Source organism: Drosophila navojoa, chromosome 4 (assembly GCF_054131105.1).
Source record: "Drosophila navojoa isolate 15081-1374.11 chromosome 4, UAZ_NAV_1.0, whole genome shotgun sequence".
NCBI classification, from domain to species: domain Eukaryota; kingdom Metazoa; phylum Arthropoda; class Insecta; order Diptera; family Drosophilidae; genus Drosophila; species Drosophila navojoa.
In genome coordinates, this window is record NC_142892.1 from 22923692 (window position 1) to 22943323 (window position 19632).

Genomic DNA, 19632 nt, shown 5'->3' on the forward strand with positions numbered 1-19632 from the left:
GCTTGGGTTGCGCTGCAGTGTTGGCAGTATAATGACAACTTATTTGTTGAATAATTTTATTTCTAGACGTACGATCGTAATGAAACTTTCAGAACGTAATCATAATGTTAAAATGTATGTGTATACCGAATCACAAGTCTCTAGTATTTGATATACGACTTTTACAAAGATGAGGGTGAGGGGGTGGATTTAGGTGTGGGGGGTAAATTTTAACAAAAACCGAAATTGTATAAAATACATCTTTATATACATTTTAAATTTGGAGACTCTAGCTTGAAAGATGTAGGAGATATAATTTTTTAAGTGATCGACGATAAGGTTTTTTATCGATAAAAAAGTATCGGAATGAGTTATCGTTTTTTAGTGATAAACTCGATATGCGCGCGATATATACGGACATTTAAAAAAAAAGTTGAAGTCTCTAGCTCTTATATCTTCTGAAATCGACGCGTTTTCAGTCATACGGACGGACGGACGGACGGACGGACAGACAGACGGACAGGGCCAAATCGACTCAGCTTGTCGCCCTGATCAAGAATATATATACTTTGTGGGGTCTGCCACGCCTCCTTCTGCCTGTTACATATTTTTAACAAAACCATTATACCCTGATTTCCAATTTTCAATGGGTTCAGGGTATAAAAAAAAAAGCGAGAGTCGAAAAAATGTGAAGAAAAAAATAAAGGAACTCAAGTACTGTCCTTTTTGTCCTGGCTGCTGTTGTCATTGTTCTTGTTGTTGCCGTTGTTATTGCAGGCAGCATCTTGTGCCTCGTTTGTAGCAGTTATCTTTCGGTCCTGCTGAGCTGCCCGCGCGAAATGAAATTGTTTACTCCACTGTCATGTGCACGTGAGACGTGGACAGCGCTGTGTCCTGGCTGCTGCTTACGGCACACTTGGTCTGTCGCTATCATACAATGAGAAATCTCTCTTTTTTCTCTGCCCAAAAAATGAAAGAAAATTCAACGTAATAATTCTTTTCCGCTCGGATAAGGTGCGATTGGAATGAGCGCGATGGAGGGTTGGACCACTTGCCTGGGCTTTTGCCCCGTAATTGTGCGCAATTTTTGTTACATTTGTGCTGCCCATTTGCCAGCAGTGGCAAACATCTTCAGTTCAGAATTTTGTGTCTTTAGTCCGGCTTTAGCTGGTCTCCTTTTGCATTTTGGGCTCTGCAAGTTAGCGATTCTCTCGCTTAACACTCCACCTCGTTTGGCACGCATCCGCTTTCTTCATAGCCAATTGGCATTCCGATACGGCTCACCATTTTGGTCTGCACACATGTGAAGCACGCCTACCACCCACATGAGCAATCGCTGGCTCACGCCTAAGCCTCGGCCATTATTCAGGGGCTTATTAAAGGACTGCGCATCAAACTGTCGCACCAAGGCAAGCAAAGCAAACAGCACAGTCCATTTAACTGATTTCAGGGAAAATAAAAACAGAGCGTAAAATAAATATTTGCAAGGGATATAATGTACTGTCGCGAGGGCGTGCGTTTTGCTGATGATGAGCAAACAACCTAAAGCGCAAGCATTTTAAATTCTTACAGCCTGTACTTTCCCTCCTGCGGTGCTCCTGCTGCCTGCATTCGACGGGCTCTCAGTCGTGGCAGTTAGTCCAAGCTAGGGCGGGCACTCGAGCTTAGCCCTTGCCCAGTTTACGGAAGCAGTCTTCAGCCCATTTAGAATCCCCCCCTCTCGGTCATTCGGTCCATCGATTCCACGACGCTCCTATGGCCGAATGGCCGTTAAACTAAAACCGCATATTAGCAGACCATAAATACGGGATGTGTTTTTGGACTCGGTACTTAAATATGATATATGTGCATATTGTATTACATTTGGATTTAGGGCAGCGCCAAAGACAATAAATTAGCCAGGACACACACCGATAATTGCACACATGCTGTGCCTGCACTCCTCGCACCGAACAATCAATACTCTTGCCATAGAGGCAACTATGTTTTGCATGTAAGTCAGGTCAAGTCATTATTGGTAAATGGGACTTATACCGAATCTTATTTTATTTCATTATAAAAATCTATTACTTTCTTACATTTGATTATCATTGTCGAACCGTTTAAAGCATGTTAGTCAATTATAATATTAATTCTTATAAATTATCTTAAATGCATTAAATAACATGCAATTATTAAAAATAGAAATAAAAATTGTTTAAATAAATTCTAAAATTTTATTTGAAACAATCAAAATATTCAAATAAATATTTTTTTAATTTATTCTAAATATTTGCTTAATACAATAAAAATTTATGGTATTGCTAATCATTATTATTAATTCTTTAAATTTATTTTAAATTACTACAAAATAATAATTAATCTATAAAACGATATAGAATAATTTTCATTTGTAAAAATAAACTGTTATACTTAATACTTTGTCTATTATTTGAGTTTTCAATTATATCACTCTATGTTTTCAGGCAAGAGCTGTATAGCGCTTGGCCGCTGCTGGAAGCCCTTTTGCGTCAGTGTATAAAATGCAACCCGTAATTATGTATGGAAGTGGCCAACATGCAATCCTCCCAGTTAGTTGACCGGCTGACCAGTTGGCTGCCCAGCTTGGTGTCGTCAATGCAACGTTTGCCAAATTTACACAAATTCCAATTGCCGGGCGGCAGCCAACTACCGGACTTGCGTTGACTTGAGTTGAGTTGAGTTGAGCTGAGCTGAATTGAGTTGGGGTCTGGGCTCTGGTCAGCAGCACTTCTGCTTTATGAAGATTGGCCCGAAACGTGTTTTTGGCTGGCCGCAACTTCTTGCTCATCTTGGCCCGGGTCGATTATTATGGGCAGCGGTGCGCTGCAATTATGTCGTCCAATTAATATTAACACAGCGGGCGGTGCCTGATGAAGGTGTGCGGACCGGGAGGAGGCTTGGCATTTTATGCATAAGCTATTTATGAAATTTATTGTCTCTGATGGCATTCACTGAGCAACGGCAGGCAGTTGGTTAACTGCGACTGGCACTGGAGCTGGGCCTCGAACAGGGACTGGGTCTTGGACCACCCGTTGGCCGTTTGCAGTTTGAAGTTTGCAATTCGAATTTTATGGTATCCAGTTCGAAGTTGGTGATCGCTGAACTTATGCAAAATCGTTTGATCGGTTTTTCGATTAGGCGTAAAAATGCTAAACAGATGTCGGGACCGCACAGGCCAGGCATCAATCAAGCTGTCAATATGGCAATATATGGCCAGAGCAAGGTGTCCGCATAATTGCAGTGCCCACAGTTAAAATTTATTATAATTTCCACACTTCGAACGCGAGCCGAACTTGAAAGTCAAAACTATTCAGTATGCGGAACATTTTTTCGTGTAACTCAATGTCATTATGTTGATAGACGTTGCACAAGAGGCAGCTGCCGCTGCAACGTGACATGCCGTAGGCCGAGCGGCAGCACTCGGTGCGCAGGACGCAATAGGGGAGAGGTACGCACATTGCGCGCCCTTTAATTAACAATTAAGTTGCAGTTTTATGACTAGGCCAAAGTCGTCCTTTAATCCTGCTGCGAAATTGTTAATGGATCCTTCTAGCTGCCTGCTTATTAAATTATGCATTCAGCTCGTTTCTCACACGTGCATAAATATGCAAAGGACTCAAATCTTCCAGGTTGACTAGCAGGCGCAGGTGCATCTGCAGATCCGATCCCTCTGATATGGGAGCGAGCTTATCTAGGGCTTGTGGCTTGCGGCTTTCGCTTTCGCCTCAGCCTCAGCTTTGGCCCATCACCACTTATCGCATAAGCTGCTTGTAATTGAATTTGCGCCGAATTCAGATCAGCTCCCGAGTTGGCTTTTCATTATTTTGCGTGTCGCATTTTATTTTATTAACATGTTAAGGGCCACGTTGTAATTTGGTTTTGGGCCTGTTCGGAAAAGTACACAAAAGAGCTCGAGGGCTGGCAGCGCGATGCGACGCGCTGATGGATTACAAGCAAATTGGTCGCAACTCCACCATAAATTTTGATGCAATTTTAATGAAATTAATGACCTGACACACTGGGCCACAGCGCGAAGGCTAAACAGCCCGAACCAGTTTGCGATTACGGGGAGATATCCCCAACAGACGCGATGAAAGCAAAGAGCATTTTGAGCAGATCATAAACGTAAGTGCAGGGTGACGAAAGTTTTTCGAGACTGGGCTCGGTTTTTAGGGGCGAAATACCCCTAATTATCTGCCTTTCATTCTGCTGAAGCTCCCCAATTCGAGCATGTATTACAGAAACGCCTCAAGTCAAACTAATCATTTATCCAACTCACACAATATGCACAATATATCTATACATACATACATACTATAGGCTTCTGTACTGTGTCTATAATTGTGTTTGTGAATGCGAATGGGAAATTGGCAAGTTGTGCTCTAAGCATGGAACGGCATGATAATTAGGCTTTGCTATACAATTTGAAAATGCATTTTACATTAACTTAATTATTTTCCATCAAAAAACATGCCAGCAGCGACATGAGAATGCGAATGCGAATGCAATTGGCTGGCCTTAAGTGTAGTCTAGATTGTTTATGGCCCTGCCACACGCACTACTTTGCAGGTCTCCCTCTCTCTCTTTCTCTGTGTGCTAGCTATTGCCCTCTCTCTTGGACGTTTACTGATAGCCAATGCTGATAACCGCTGGCCTATAGCAGAAGGTGGAGTCGGAGCTTGTGTCAGTGGCTCAGTGGACGGGGTGGCGTGGACAGTGCCACAACAAAGTCATGCGAGTTCTGCTTCCATGGAAAGCTCGACTGGGCTAGGGTCTAGTTGCGGGACGGGCTTTATCGCTGGCAAATCGGCCATCAAATTGCAGAGCAGCGCGTGCATAGATAAGGCCGACATAAATTCGCCAAGATATACGAGCCTCAATCATGAACGGCAACGGCAACGGCAACGGCAGCGGCTGCGGCGAGGGCAACAACAGGCGCAAATCCCGAAGCAATTAACACATTATATTCCCTGATAAATTGAATGTGTGTGGGTTTGACACTCGCTCTGAACTCAACATGTGGTGAATAGAGCAGTGTCCTCTCACCTGTCTCGCTCAGTTACCTTTCTTCTCACTCTACCTCTCCCTCTCCCTCTTCCACTGTTGTGCTACAACAAAATCGATACGCATGCGATGCGGCTGCTGAGACTGAAATAGAGACTGAGTCGAGCTGCTGCTGCTGCTGCTCTAAGGCAGGCCAAGCCACGGCCTCCGAGAACACGACGAAATGACAGGGCGCACAGGAAGCGAGAGCTGAAGTTGAAGTTGGAGCTAAGCGTGGGGCAAGCGAGAGGCAACGCAACATGCGCTCGGCATTATAATGCCAGACGCGACACAGACCGACCCCACATACACACACACACACACACACACATATATATATATATACATATATATATATATACACATCCACATATATTTGTATGTATGCACGCTCATATAGACAGGCGCAACTGCTAAAACGAACTGCTGACTGGCAACGTTAAAACCGGTAAATCTTCATAGAGTTTGCTGCGTACGTTGCTCCGCGTTGCTGTCTAATACCCTAACTTGGCCCAACAGCATCTCAGCTCACCGATGTCCCATGACTCGCATAGAGAACTCTTATTCATATACATATTAATAGCATTGATAGTAACATTGATTATGAATCGCCTTTGTATAGTTATTCTACCTAGGCAAGATTAAGGAAGCAGAAAATTAGTTTAATAATAAATATATTCCCATTTTTAATATACAAATTTATAAAAAAAAGTATTGTAAGTTAACCTGAATACTTGTTAAACATGTTAAACTCAAAAACATACTACTGCATAGCTAAAATAAATAAAATATAAAATTGTATACAGATGTCTTGTCTTGCAAATCAGTTTCTCATATCAAAATTGACTGCAGAGCATAGAAAATTCAGGTTGCCTAATTCCATTTGGCTTACAGACAACGAAGCTGCCGTTGACGATGAGGGTTTATTTCATGCTTACTTTGGGCTTCTTGCCAGTGCCGGTGCCAGTGCCGTAAGCAGCCCCCAGTGCTGAGCGCAGTAGATCTGCCACCACTTAAGCACCACCGCCCAACCACCCGAGCACCACTTGCTTTTCTCTCCGGGCCGGGCTAGCTACTTTTCCATATTCTTTTCAATTTAAGCGGCGGCGCGGGCTTGTTTGGGTTGGCTGAGGCTGACTGGCTGACTGGCTGAGGCATTTTCTTTTGCGAAACTTTTGCAATTTTCTATTAAAGCAATACACATGCACACATGGCTGCTGCTGCTACGGGTGGTGGTGGATATGGTGGTGGTGGCGGCGCCGTATGTGTGTGCTTGTGTTTGTAATTCATATAAAATGGAAAATTTTCTTTATATGTTGGCGCATGGCTTTTGTTAGTTCTTCCTCCTTTAGCTCGTGTGTTGGCCAAGCGAAATGCCTGCCTTTACTCCGGCTCTTGGCTAATTTCACAGTTATTCAGCAAATGTATTTACAAGCTGCAGCGCCATGTTTGTTTGTCCACATGACCTCAAAAGTTTATACGCATTTTGCCAAATTGCGTGCGCCTTCTTTCTCAGCTAGAGGCAGCCACACCGTCGCACCACCCAGCCACCGAACCGCTAAGCAACTTTCTATCATTGACTTATGCCACTGAAGCGTTGAATAGTAGTTCTCGACGTTTTGTGTGGCTTTTGCTTTTAGGCAAATTTGAGTCGACCACTCGAACAGGGCTTAAATCCTTAAAGCAACTCCAGAGAGTCATTGGCCCGTATCTAATCAGGAAAACTCATTCATGCCTCAGTGATGAAATGTGCTAGCACTCGAGCGCCGCACGCAGCGTCCACTGAGAATCACTGAGAAAGGCTTTGACCAGCACAGCAACTTCAAAGGCTTAATGCGCTGATGTGCCAGGATAGAGCTTGCCAGCTCTACTCCACACTCTACTGTGGCCACTCTTCAAGCTTGAATTTGAATATGTTTGTAAATGTTTTTCCCTGTTTGCGTTTTTATTGAAAATGGCTAATGGAGGTGACGAGCTTCGTTGGTCAGCCTCTTCACGCTCACCTGTGCCCAATAACATTGAACCGGTTGCGTGTGTAAAAAGCGCCATCAGCATTTGGGCCAAGAGCCCGCTAGCGATATGGTCACTGGCTGCAGTGGTCGACGCTGGGTCCTCGGTCCTTGGTGCTTGGTGCTTGCTATCTGCGGCAGGAGTCTAATGTGCTCGTGTCGCAGGCAAACGCGTTCAAAGCCATTTTCTATTTTTATGTGCGCACAAACTGTAAAAAAAAATGTGAGTAGACGTTATAAAAAAAGGCAGTTTCGCAACGGTGGCCATAACAACATGGCCAGAGCACACCCAACGGCCAAGTTAACTGCATTTTAACGCGCATTTCAATTTGGAACGGATATAATTTATAGACGACTGACTGGCGCTCGCTTATGTGTCCACGTCCGTGTTGTTGGCAACCAAATTGAACCGTGCGCTTGACTGCCTGCCCCGCCCCACCCGTCCACATCTCCCTCCCCGCCCATCTCCGTCTCGAGGTCCCTCTCCGTTGCCGTGCACAGCTCAACACCCACAAAGTCAAGGCAGAATCTGCATGCCATATTTATCTAGATTTTGTTTTCCCAGCTGCGTCGTGGCCCGTTAATGTGCAAAATTTAATAATAAAGTATTACGAGTCAGTGGCGGTTAAAGAGTTTAATGTTGTTTAACTTGTTGTTGGCGCTGCCTCGCCGTCCGCCTCCGTCGTCTATTGCTACTGCTGAGGCGGCAAATGCAATTTCATGTAATTTGCAGTTGCAGCATCGGATGCAGCCAGTCCAGGCCGCCTGCCTTAAAGTATGCTTCAAACTATTTGCTCGTCAAATTTGGTCTATGACTGCAAGTGACTGGCCAGCCTGGCATTTGCAACGTCTCCTTGTTGTCCTTCTCTGCTGATGCTGAACTTATTTTTTCTGCCATCACTGCTGTCCCTTTTTCCCGTTTTATTTTTCTTTTCTTGTTATCGTTCAGCATTTTTCCACTTTTCCAAATGTCTGCGTGTTTAAATTGAACAATAACCCTAAGTTGTTGTCGTCGAAATAATATTTTCTGTGCCCTCCACTGCTGATTTCTCATACAAATAAATGTGCGTCGCCTGCCTCCGCCTCACGGTCGCAGCTTTTCCTGCTCCCACGAAGTCTTTCTGTGCTACTTGCTCGACGACAACAGCGAAAATCGCAAAGCAATCAAATAAAATTTGAATAAAAGATTTTTGTCTGTCGCTGATTTGCGAAAAGTACAACAACAATGACAGCGAAAAATTGAAAATAGCAAAATGATGGGCGGCAACTTTTCGAGTCCTGCTCGGGGTTGCTTTTGGGGTTACACATACACTTGTATGTCAGGTAAATGAAAGTACAGTAATCTCGGCTAAAACTGTGACAATATCGACTGAATGGAAGCGGAATTATCGGATGGATGGGCTGCAGTATAATATTATGTGCTTCACTGAGAAGACAACGGGTATAACAGTCCTCTACAGTTTGCTTGTTACCCTATGAGATTCAGCGTGTAAGTGAATCTTATCTTTAATTTTAACAATGTTGTTTATTGACTTTCATTAAATTAAGTATTCGCTTCTTATTAGAGCTCGGCAAATAGGTGAATCATATCCTTCTTTCTTCCTTTATTTTCATTTTTAAAATGAGATTAAATTAAACATAATTAGATTCAATTACTAATACTGTATTATATAAAAATATTAGCTCAAGCTAATAAGCTAATACTACAATACAATACTACAATACAATTACTAATACTGTATTATATAAAAATATTAGCTCAAGCTAATAAGCTAATACTATTATATAATACAGTATTAGTAATTGAATCTAATTATGTTTTATTAATTAATAATAAATATCTTCTTTTTTTCTAATTATCTCATTGTTCGATTAGTCGAATCTCATAATAGTATATTATTGGTGCTCAGACTAATTTCCTTTCTCTTACGATATGCGAAATTGTTAATCAAAAACCGTTAGAAATGGTTTTTTTATTTTTATTTTTTTATTCTTAAATTTGTGCACATTAATAATGCGGCTCTGCCACAACATCCCGAAACCTGACCCTGAACATAAATTTACTGTGACTTTGGCCTTGACTGAATTCCTTTGAAATGCAAATTAGTTCAGCTCGCCAGTGAGCCAAGTGAAAATAAAATAAAATAAAATAAAACAAAAACTCATTACGAAAGCGCTGCGACAACGCTGCGACACTCCACGCAGCCTTATTTAATTTCATACCAAATTACACAGCAGCAACAGCCGCAGCACCGCTGTGATGAAGGTAGCCCACATTTATGACGTCACCGAAGGGCAGACAAACCGCTGCAGCAGCTTAAACCTAATTAGCCAACCTCGGCGTCGCGGCGTTAGCCTCCTTTATTTTCAGTGTCACGGGCGGCGACCCAAAGAGTCGCTGGTTCCGCCCCGCGGATGACCCCAGCTCTGAGTGGGGCGCATTAAATTACCGAACCGTCTAGGGTCGCATTAAGGACGGGGCTGGAGAAAAAAGAAGTTATTAACGCGCCAAAACGGAAAGTTGCGCGACTTTTCTTGGCAGGGATATTACAGCCAGGCAACGCAAAGTGCGAGGGTAGGGTGGGTGTGTTCTGTGGGTGCTTTGTTAAGATGGCTGTCTGACCTTATTGCAAAAGTGTTGACCGCATAACATGCCGAAGGCGTGGCACTATTTGGGTCAAAGCTGGCTGCAGCTGGCGCCCCAAATGTAATTAACACCGCCATGCGCTGGGTCTCGCCCTCTCTCTTTCCCTCTCTCTGTAGCACTTTCATCTGTTTGCTCTCGCCCACTCGCCTGACTCGCTCTCGCTATCCAGCACTCTCGCTCGCTCTCGCTCTCTGTCTCTCTTACCGGCAAACAGCGCAATTGGCTGGCACTTGTAACAGGAGCCCAGCACCGAATGGCAAGCGTTCTTAATTAATTTTTGGCGCCCTCTGCCGGCTTTTTCACTTCACATTTTGCATTCCGCCTCTCCATTGAGCCGGTTGATAGAGAAGGGGTAGGGGGCGGTCATTTTGACTGTTAATAATTGTGGTTTTGGCTGCTGCGCGTGGCTCAATGTTTTTGCTACGTGTCTATGCCAATGTGTGTGTGTGTGCGAGGAGTTGTAAGTGTGAATTGGATTTCGGTCTGGAGCCAAAAATATGCTGGGCGAGCAGCAAACAGCGAATGTCACTTTGTGAGCACAAGTGTGAATGGAATGGAAACGCAACCAAAGCCGCAACAGACACAAACACAGAAAGAGAGAGAGAGAGAGAGAGAGATAGCGACAGAGAAAGAGAAGTTCACAAAGACGGAGAGTAAACACAGAACTGAACTGGAAGTGCGTTGAGGTCGTCAGACTCGAAAATGTTTATGATGATGATGATGGCTAAATGCTCATTAACAAGTTGTTAAGCTAATTAAAGCATATCTTTAGCTACTCCTAAGATTATTTGTTAGCTTAAAGACAGGAAAGATAAATAATGAAATATGATATATGAAATATATAGGTAAGCACTAATTGCACAAATAATATATAAATATCTTGCATATATTGCTTCCTGAATTGAACTAATAATTGCCAGCCATTAATATGTATATCCAGTTTCACTATCAAAAGACATGCAACATACAATGAACAACCCTCACAGTTGGACAAAAAAAAACAAGTAAGAACGTTGCAGTCGGGCGCTACCGACTGCGAAATACTCATTCACAGTCCCTTTGAAAATTTAATTTAATTTGGCTTTAAAAAAAATTAGTACAAAACAATTATGCTTTTTGATTATATTGTAGCATTTGGTAATTTTTATCGAGTAATCGATAATTATTATATTGATCGTGCACTTTTTGAGTACAAATGTATGGTAATTTTCGTTGATAGCTTTCGGTCACACCTATTGCAGATTCTTTAGCGTTTGTTTACATTACAAAAGCGCGCTTTTTAGCATTCTAAGAATTGCGATTGATTTCTGGATTTTCTAGCTGTTATTGTAGTTTTGTCAGATGACGCTCTGTTATTAGCTTATTGTATTTTAGCTACCAGTTTGTAAAGCAAAGCGATAGCGTGGGCGCTAAAGGCGTCGCAAGTTATGTTACAGCGGCGGAGGTTCAAGTCCCCATCAAGGTTTAGTTTTTTTTTTTCATAAATATTTCGTTTTTTATAAAATAGATATTTTATTCTTCTTAAAAAGCCCTCAAATATGTATGTACGCATATATGCATGTATATGTATGTACATACATAAGACTGCACGCATATGTAGCATCAAGCATTCCAGCCTTTCTTATGCACGCGCTCATTTGTATGTGTGTATGTATGTATGTACACATAAATGCATACTCTAGCGTTGACATGAGACTGATTTGTTTTTGCTTTGTTCTTGAATTTACCATCCGCTACTCTCATAACAAGAATCTTATTTTTGCATTTCATTTTAATTACTATTGTTGACAGTAGGTGGTAGCGTTGTTGGCAAAGGCGCCGGCTAAATTTGTTTTTGTTATTTTGACAAACATGGCTTGGGTGCGAGTTCAAATCCCGCGGAGAACTTTTTTTTGTAAATTGCAAATTTTGTTATTTTAGCTTCTTTTATATTTTTTAATAAATATTTAAATTTTATTTTTAGATTTTATAAAAATGTTTCCTTCCGTGTTATCAATGCCTATTAAGCCTATTTGTATATTCATGTACATACATAGATAGCTCAAGCATATAAATGTCTCAATTTGATACTATAAATGCCGATTGCCACGCCCCTAGTGGCCGTAGACACCTCATTTTTGGCCAGTTCTTAGAAAGAGCTAACGGTAACGTAAATGCGAAATTTGAATGCTTACGCTCAAAAAATGTGAAAATTACAGGGTATTTTTCGATATGCCACGCCCCCAAAAAGGCGTGACAATTATTTTTGGGGCATCGATAGAGGACGTTACCAGTAACTCAACTATCCAAATTTGAAGCTTCTAGCTCTTAAACTGTAGGAGATATAAAGTTTTGCGGTTTGCCACGCCCCCTTTGGGCGGACATATATCCACCATAGCTTGTTGGACTTGGGAGGTCAACTCGCGTATATATACCAAATTTCAAGTCTCTAGCATCAATAGTGCCTAAAATATAGCCAAATTTGAAAAATTACTATATCTTCAGGTCCGATTTACCACGCCCCCAGTAGGCGTAGACATAAAATTTTTTCATCAGTCATTATAGAATTATAGCATTAGCTCACGTGCGAAATTTCAACGTTCTAGCCTTAGAACTTTAGGAGATACAGTTTTATCTGATTTGCCACGCCCCCAATGGGCGTAGATATATCCACCATAGGTTTTTGGACTTGGGGGGTCAACGCGGATCTACATACCAAATTTCAACTTTCTAGCTCTTCAACTAACATGATTTCTGGTATATCGGAAAATGCATTTTCCGATTTGCCACGCCCCTAGTGGGCGGATCGGGAAAATTTTAACACTTTATAAATCGGAGTTATACACGAGTATGTGTTCCAAATTTCAAGTCTCTAGCTTCAATAGCGGCGAAATGAACTGCGTTCATACGGACAGACGGACAGACGGACAGACGGACAGACGGACAGACGGACGGACGGACGGACGGACAGACGGACGGACAGCAAGACGGACATTGCACAAAACCAATATACTAATTCACTTCGTGAATGAGTATAAAAAAAAAAAACACAACTGTCAAACTGACAAACGGACAATGCAAATTATCGCTTATGCCATTGATTATTGTCAATTGCCAATCAATTTTGACTGCAAGTCGAGGGCAGGGCTAGGAGGGCTGCAAAAATATCAATTGCCAATACCGAAATGCCACAGCGTCACGTCAACTTGCGATGTGGTAAGAGTCTGAGAGGGAGATAGAGAGAGGGATATTGAGCCACCTTTTGTCGCCGTGGTCGCCGTTGTTGTTGTTGGTAGGCGCACAAAAGGCAGTCGATAAAACAAACAGAGCTGCCAGCTTGCCGGCCTGACAGCCTGTATTTGTGTATAGTTTGTCCCGCACTTGACTTCCCAGATGAACAAAGGACGTGAGCTACACAAAGCACACTGCCACACTGCGTGCCATGCTGCAACTGCAATTGTTGCAATTAAGCGCAGCAGATTTGCAGCGACATCGACTAGGGAAACGTGACCCCTATTGAGCCTCTATCGATATCCTGTTGTATCCTGCCCAGCAGTATCCTAGCAGTAAGTCTTGTCACCCCGTGCCCCTTGCCATTCCCTGTTCCACGTTCCCGTATGCTTCGTGCTGCTGCGTGCATTTGCATAATTTGCATATAATTCTCTGTCAAACAGTTAGAGATACAAAGCAACATCGAAATATAAAAAACCGCCGCTCATGTTTTTCTATAACTCTATGCAAATTCGACTGGCGTGTGAAAATTCCACACACTGCTGAGTCGCGGCAGCTGCTGCAACCAGCAACCAGCCGAAGAGGAATAAAAGTTGGAATATCAACCTCAGCTTCTTGATCGGTCTGCACTCTATAAATATTCAAGGCCTGCATTGACAGCTCTGCCACAAGTTTCGCTCAAACTTTTAGCTCTGTGACAGCAAAAACAATGCACCAGCCTTGGTCAAACATTGAAATAGTCCACAGTCAGAGTCTGCCGCCCCATGGCTGCTAGTCGAAGCGAGACGCGAGGAAAGTTTGAGCGTGGCACTTGGTTACGCTGATTTGCCGGCATTCTATCAAATCTCAGGTGTTGCGGCAACCAACTGCCACGGGGCTAACTTTGAGACGTCAAACTTTTAGCTACAAAATGAACTGCTTTTCACATAATAGTCGGGGCTGAATGTTGAGCTCTGATTGTAACAAAACGCGACACGTTCAATCAAAGGGCTAAAATACTCAGCCGATACTCAAGTCGATGTACTGACATAAATAAGCTTTTTCTTGTTCTCATTGCACAAGATATGTTCTATTTAAATTTAAGTTTAAAACAGTCCGTTTCGCAAAATGGAGTTGAATTTCGGCGTGGACACAAACTGCATTGATTACCCTGGCTGTGTAGAAGCAAACTCTTGCAAAAGTTTTGCCATCAGCTAGTCAGTCTAAGGTTTATGAATATATAAAGTCTATGAGAATATAAAATACACACATATATGTATAATATATTTTCTTTTCTTTGTTAGAAATATATGTAGTAATCGGATCTTATTAGGCAATCGGAGTTTGATGAAAAAAAAAAAAACTGAAACTTGAATAATGTAATATGTGTGCTAAAATTTATTATTAAATTTATTACAAACTTAGAAGAACTTTGCTGGTGCTATATATTTATATGTAATTTTGGAAGAACAATCATAAAAATATATTAATATATTAATTTTATGAAGTTTGATTTTCACAGTTCAAATTAATGTACAAATTATTCTAATTAACATTTGCTTATAGCACACGTACATATTTATTCTAATTCCTTGAAACTCACATAATTGCTTAATCAATAGGTTTAACAAATTTCAAACAGAAAGAACAATAACAACGACAAAACTAAGAAATGCAAATGTCTAAAACTCTTCGACTGAGCCAATTAACACGCCATAAAGTGCACGAAATGAGCATCGGACGAGTGGAGACGGTGAACGGGCAACGGGCAACGGGCAACGGGCAACGGAAACTGGCAAACAGTAGCGCCTCGCAATTAGGCAGCTTAATTAAGTCTCGGACATAAACAGTGGCTTAAAACGGAGTGCGCATAATGAGAGAATTTGCATAATAAAAAGCAAATTAAAAGTGTTTAACTAGCTCTTAAAGGTGCAGCGAAGCGAGCAGCCAAAAACAAGCACGGGTGCGAACTGAATTAGCCATCTTGCGAGCCGCTGGACGGTGGACGGTGGACGTTGGACGTTGCTATTGCCATTGTGGCTGAATTTCAGTCAGGCTAAGTTCAATTTGTATGCAGCCATTGGGTAAGCATTTCGGACCAACAGCTCTTGCCACCAGCCAACCCGGGGTCCAGTTTTGGTGCCATAAATTTGAGCAGTCGGCCGTGTCAGCCAGCAAATGGCGAACTGACCCACACTGCAGCAACAAACTTATTTTCGTATTTGTTGCCAAAACAAAAGCATGCCAGAACGAAAATAAAAAAATAAGATACAAAATAGGAACAAGTAAGAATGCTCTATTCGGGCATGCGAGACTAGCAGATACTCAAAGCGACGAGCTAAGCTGCCTATTAATGCACTCTTGCAATATAATTATTGTACACTTTAATTTATTAATTTCAACAATTTGACTAATGGTAAAAATTTGCATCTGTATGTTAATAAGTGCTTTGGCATCTCTTTCAAAAGATATAAGACTGCCAGATGGGTCAGTCAAATGTGGACAGAATATAACATGGCTTTGGTAGTTTACTTCGCCTCTAAATTAAATTTCCCTATATCTCTCACGATTTCACTAAAAATGTTTGCGAACGAACCACATGTTCCATTAAATATGTTGTATATTTTGCACAAATTTATTTAAAGATCGCCCATGCTTTCATTGAGATAATATTGTATTTGTATATTATTGAAAAATATACAAATAAATTAAATATATATACAATATAAATCCAGTTATTAAATTTTTATAAGCTATAATATAAACTAGATCTAATTGAGACCATTATTGAAGATGGTGTTTGTAATCATGACTTCATGAGGATGGGGCAAAGTTAGAGGATTTTTGATATGCAATTTGTACGAGAAGAGATATATGAATGGAATCGACAGACAGGTTGATAGAGCTAGATCCTGAACCTGATCAAATATCTATATAAGCTTGAAGGAGTATACCACATCTTCTTCCGCCTGTTACATGCCCGCTCAGAAGCCTATTATACCCTGGGCTTGATAGGTACAGGGTACAAAATGGACAGTGCCATGCGATCCTACATGCGAGTGTAGACCCTGCCCTAAGCGTATTTATCTGAGCTAGTGCGCATGCAGTTGGCAGGCAGTGTCTCGGTTTTTGGGCCAGCCCATTTCGGCAGACATTTGTCTGCAGCAGACATCGGGGCGTGCATTTTGTTTTCATTTGCCAAAAATACAAAAAACGAAAATAAAGAGGCGAGCGAGCGCTGTATGTTCTGGCTGCAAGTTTATTAGGGCGTATGATTAATTGCTGCTCGCAGGCGCCGGTACCAGGCAACTCGGGCAACATTTGAAGACCCCGGGCAGCATGACAGTGCCTAAAAACCGACTTATTGCCAATAAAAACTCCACGCAAATTATTACAGTTTATCCTGCAAACGATGGCCCCAGCGATTACCGTCGACAGGCCGAGCTCAACTGTAATTAAAATTGATGTGAGGCGGAAGGAGATTGGAACCATATACACTAGTAAATGAAACTAGATAAATCTTTCTAATGTAAATTCCTTCCTTGCCTCCAATTGCTGTCCATTACAAAATAAGCATATTCCGACAGCACTTTTGCACTGAAGTTGCAAAGTCTTTAAGCGAATTCCTCCAGCGCCCACATCATGGCCATAATTAGAAGCGGCTTTATTGCTCTTTGAGGCAAACGACTTCAGTTAAGCCATCAGATTGCCATTGACGTTCCCAGTGGTGCTCGTCTGCAATGTGCTTACTAATTTTTGCAATTGTATCTCTGGCTTTGAATGCAGTATCCATGAAATCCATCCAGCTATATCTATCAGTCTCCAGCTACTTGTAACTGTATCTGTGCCTTGCACGCTGCCACACTCACGCTGGAGAGTATTTCAATCAAAACCGCACTAATGAAGCCCATTGAAAATGCAATGCTTAAGCAGCAGCTTCCGATTGATGGCGCTCGTAGCCCCACCGTTCTCTCATTAAGCCATCGAGCCACCCAGCCACCAAGCCATCGTAACCACATTTCAAAGCGCAGAGCTCCAATTCCCCAGGCGCTTGCAGTTTTCCGCTCGGCGTCAATTTTAATGGGCGCGCTATATTAATGACATTTTCATTTCCATTGCATTGGCGATGGCGAAGGCAAGAAAAAAAAGATATAAGTATCTTTATCTTGTTTATGGCTGTATCTTGTCAGCATAATTATGAGCTATACCACCGTGTAGAACTGCATGCTCACTCCCCCTCTCTCTCTCGCTCTCCTTCACTCTGTCTGTCTGTTCTCTTCCTGCTCCGACGGTATTTTTTTTCTTCTGCAAGTGCAGTTGATTTCTGGTATTGGTTTTACTTTGCTTCTTTTCATATGCATGAAAATTCGGGTAGACATGGAACTTGGGTAGGGGGCGTGGCTGGTGGCAGGTGAGAGCTGCAACCGGCTCTTGTTCTGCTGCTGCTGGTGCTGTTCTCATTGCTCTTGTTATTGTTGTTGCTGCATGCTTCAACGCATTTCCACTTGCCATGCAAGAGGTAACACCACACCAAGCCCAACCACACTAAAGCCACCAACCAACGAACCAACCAACCACTGGCGAAATAGACTTCTTCTTGCTCTGGGCTGTTGATGTTGATGCCAGGTACCTTCAAGTATTATTATTTTTCCACATTTCTTTATTTCCATGTTGCCATAATTGCGTCGTCGTCGGCGTCGTCGTTGTAGTCGGCTGCAATTCTTTCATCCAAGTGCGCCTCATCACCGCTTCAGAATGTTGCCCATCCCTTTCGAATACCTCCGCCGTCCTGTGAGCTGCGAGCTGCCTGCCCCTACTCCCTCCCCTCGATCCCTCGCTCAGTCAGGCCCGCGGTAATTAAAGCGAACTGCGAAATTTTGTGTGTGTTTTTTTTTCGGAGCTTTTCAGCGCTGTAATTAAAAATTTGAAAAGTCTTTTTCTCTTATTTTATGTGCATTTTTTTCTGCTGGCGCAGAGCAAATGCTGAGCGCTGTGTGGGAAAACCGCGTCAAAAGCAACTGAAATGCATTGGACAGGGTCTCCCAGACTCGCCTGGCGCTCCCAACAGGGAGGTCTTGACTTAAAAGGGCCAGGATTTCTTTGATACCCTTTGAAAAGGGTATTTATTACGGGAGCATCAACTCTGCGAATTCCTAAAATACTCTCTTATCTGATAATGGCAAATATAATTTGCGAGTATCTATCGTGAATGCTCATTGTAGGGTATTTAAGGTTCGACATTCAGAAACTAACATTTGTGTTTTTTGTTTTCGTTTTCGATTTTTGTATGCTTTGCGCATGGCATTGATATAGGAAAAGTTGCGCGGATTGTTGTCATTTTGGTTATGGGATGAGCTGACCGCAACTTAAAGGCTTAAAGATGTGCGCTGTAAAAACCTAAGCGAACATGAAATGGACACAATATATTCCATATTTGTGGACAGCCAGGTTGGAGCTGAGTCCTTAGATTGAAAATATCTAAGTTTGGATGCACTGGCATTCTGATGGTTTTGTTCATATGTATGTAACCGGTAGAAGTAGGCGTGGCTGGCGCAGGAACAACAGACGAGTTAACTTAGACCTATACGTCATTCCGTCTCTGCGTCGGATTGTATAAGAAACTATAAGAGCTTGAGATTCGATAGCAACAAAAAATTGCAGGACTTCAGTACTCTTAGGTTGTCAGATGAAGACGAACGCCTGGATAGGCGAGAAAGCGAATAAAAAAAGGACGGACAGGCGTAAGGATGGGTAGACTGGAGGACGTACAGAGCTAAGGAACAGGTCTAAATCAGATAAGCTCGTCATTTTTATCGACATATCGTGATTTTAATAAGCTTTGTGAAGCCTCCTTGGGCCTGTTTCGCATAGTTTAATGGATTCTGCCAATTATAATAATACATTTCAGTGCAAAGAGCTGCTACAATTTAAGACTGAACAAAGCTTCGTAGCAATAAAGAATATAAAACATATGAATATTTGCATTTTACATGTTCATTTATTTCTTTTTTTTCTCTTTTATTTGTTTTCTCTCAGATTTCGCATTGCTAAAAATGTGCAAATTGAATGCAAATAAAATCATATAATATCAAATTATATCAACATTCAATTTTGTACTACAATTCGTAGATTTCTATTTTAGAAAGTCCTTGTTTTTGACTATAAAGCAGCAATCCTCTAGCAATGGACTAGACTGTGGTATCATTGATTGCTTGGCGGCATTTCGCAGCTATGTTTTAATCAGAGATTGATTTATTATCAAGGGACTTAAGTGGCTACAAGCTGCTTGTGAAACCTCCCGCAACGCAACTCCAATTTGGCAGCTGGCGTTTGGTGCGTTTTGTGGCCAATCTGGCGAGAAAAAACTGTCAACTGACCAAAAACAAAAACAACGCAAAGGAATCAGAGACGAAAAGACCACAAATTAAATTAGGCGAGAGGCAGAAGGCGGCCAGTGCAATTTACTGAATTTACTCGAAGCTGCCAGCTAATCAAATTGCCTTATAACCCGATCTCAGCCAGCAGCGATCGTCGACCAATTCCCGCGTGGACAATTGCGACGGTGCTGGTGGTGCAGCCACACAGACGGTGGCGAGAGTAAATAGTTTCGTCTTGCCATAAAATTGGGCGAGGGCGGCGGCGGTGGCAGTGGAGAGCGGCGGCAGTTGGGGCTGGCAGCATCTGTCAATTGCTTGGAGATTGATGCCCCTGGATAATAGCGACACGAACAAACTGCGGAGTCAG